The sequence below is a fragment of the Heptranchias perlo genome, chromosome 12, assembly GCF_035084215.1.
Source record: "Heptranchias perlo isolate sHepPer1 chromosome 12, sHepPer1.hap1, whole genome shotgun sequence".
In the NCBI taxonomy this organism is placed as follows: domain Eukaryota; kingdom Metazoa; phylum Chordata; class Chondrichthyes; order Hexanchiformes; family Hexanchidae; genus Heptranchias; species Heptranchias perlo.
The window spans coordinates 66,944,426-66,946,925 of record NC_090336.1 but is presented as its reverse complement, the minus strand read 5'-3'; the positions used below and the strand labels follow the sequence as shown (position 1 = coordinate 66,946,925).

The 2,500-nt window shown below is 55.8% G+C and overlaps 1 pseudogene; it reads left to right on the top strand.

The window, feature by feature from the left end:
* The first annotated feature begins 1,058 nt into the window (after positions 1 to 1,058).
* LOC137329298 (U2 spliceosomal RNA) lies at positions 1,059 to 1,175 on the top strand (annotated as a pseudogene).
* Positions 1,176 to 2,500: the final 1,325 nt, after the last annotated feature.

The following is a 2,500-nucleotide window of genomic DNA, read 5'->3' as shown; positions in this document are numbered from 1 at the left end:
ATAACTTGGCGTCGTTGACTTTAAACAAGCAGGGTCTGCTTCCAAATGAAAGCTGCGCTCCCGAACTGGACTGACTGACTGACTGTCTGTCTGTCTGTTTGTCAAGGGGAGGAAAAGGCGGCGGTGGTGGTGAGGGTGGAGCTTTACGCTCAGGAGGGGAGATTTTCTTTCAGAGGTGCCAATTAATCTGCAGCAGAAAGTCATCCCCCCCCGACCGGGATTCGAAGCCCGGTCCTGACCACGAGACCACCGGGGAGAGTTGCCTCAAGTCCCTGAGGGACCTGGACACGAGGCCGAATACACACGCACGCCTGCTGCACTGGCAGCAGCGACCAACAGGGGGCTGACCGGCTGATCCTTCCCTTTCACAGGCAGGCTTTTGGCCCTCGCTCAAACGACAAAGGTGTTCAGAAGGAAGTCCTGGGGGGAAGGCAGGCAGGGAGGGACGGACACAGGGAAGTCCGCACAAAACAGGTCCCCTGGAACCTCTGACCCACAAAACCGGGTTCCTGGTGAAAGCAGTCCTGCCATTGACATGACAATGGACAGGGCCCGGCAGCTTGAGACACATCTTTCTTTCAATATGCAAGTTCTTTTTAAAAAAGTTTCCTTCCACAGCAGCTCTGAGTGAGAGAGAGAGAGAGAGAGAGAGAGAGACACTGACTCACTGACTGATACTGACACCGACACACACACACACACACACACACACACACACACACATATTATTTATTATTATTTTAAACGACAAAGCTGTTCAGAAGGAAGTCCTGGGGGGAAGGCAGGCAGGGAGGGACGGACACAGGGAAGTCCGCACAAAACAGGTCCCCTGGAACCTCTGACCCAGAAAAACGGGTTCCTGGTGAAAGCAGTCCTGCCATTGACATGACAATGGACAGGGCCCGGCAGCTTGAGACACATCTTTCTTTCAATATGCAAGTTCTTTTTAAAAAAGTTTCCTTCCACAGCAGCTCTGAGTGAGAGAGAGAGAGAGAGAGAGAGACACTGACTGACTGACTGATACTGACACCGACACACACACACACACACACACACATATTATTTATTATTATTTTTAATTGATTTTTAGAACTGGGAGATGGAATAGGGGCTTGCTCCGTCCACTCCACGCATCGACCCAGTATTGCAGTGTTTCTGGGAACGGTGCAGCTCCCCGTGGGGAGATATTCAAAAGGAAAATCAGCTCTTTCCCAGTGTCTGTGTGTGTGTGTGTGTGTGTGTGTGTGTGTGTGTGTATTATTACTGAGAATAAAGCTGATATCTCTCTCTCTCTCTCTCTCTCTCTCTCTCACACTCAGAGCTGCTGTGGAAGGAAACCGTTTTAAAAAGAACTTTCTCAGCTCAGTGGTATTTTTTTCTTCTCCAAGGCTGAGTGCCGCTCGCACGTAGCGATATAGTTCAAAGTGCAAAATAACTTGGCGTCGTTGACTTTAAACAAGCAGGGTCTGCTTCCAAATGAAAGCTGCGCTCCCGAACTGGACTGACTGACTGTCTGTCTGTCTGTCTGTCTGTTTGTCAAGGGGTGGAAAAGGCGGCGGTGGTGGTGAGGGTGGAGCTTTACGCTCAGGAGGGGAGACTTTCCTTCATGCCAATTAATCTGCAGCAGAATGTCATCCCCCCCGACCGGGATTCGAAGCCCGGTCCTGACCACGAGACCACCGGGGAGAGTTGCCTCAAGTCCCTGAGGGACCTGGACACGAGGCCGAGGACACACGCACGCCTGCTGCACTGGCAGCAGCGACCAACAGGGGGCTGACCGGCTGATCCTTCCCTTTCACAGGCAGGCTTTTGGCCCTCGCTCAAACGACAAAGGTGTTCAGAAGGAAGTCCTGGGGGGAAGGCAGGCAGGGAGGGACGGACACAGGGAAGTCCGCACAAAACAGGTCCCCTGGAACCTCTGACCCAGAAAACCGGGTTCCTGGTGAAAGCAGTCCTGCCCCGCCCTGCCATTAACATGACAATGGACAGGGCCCGGACCAGGCGCAGCGGACGGTAGCGAGCAGTCGGAGGGTGAAAATCCGCCAGTGGGTGAAAAGGAGAGCCGTGCGGTGAGAGGAGGCGGAAAGCGGTTCGCAGACTTTCGCTGTACCTCCGGCGGGCAGCGCCGCACCTCCGAGCGCTCGGTACCGTCCGCTGCGCCTCGTCCTGCCGCACGCGACGAGCCGTCCCCGGAGGAAATCGGCCTCGGCCTTCCTGAGATATCAGTCTCCAGGTGGGACAGAAAAACCGGGGGCCCCCGGCTCGCTTTCGGCGGCCCGCTAGTCGACTTCCCGTCGTGCGAACGCGATCCTTCCGGTACCCTTCGGTGCCCCTTGCCCGACTCTAGCTCCGGTGGTAAAGCGGAGTCGGTCGGTCTGACGGCCGCCGAGTTAGCAGGCGGAAAGCGGTTTGCAGCCTTTCGCTGTACCTCCGGCGGGCAGCGCCGCACCTCCGAGCGCACGGTACCGTCCGCTGCGCCTCGTCCTGCCGCACGCGACGA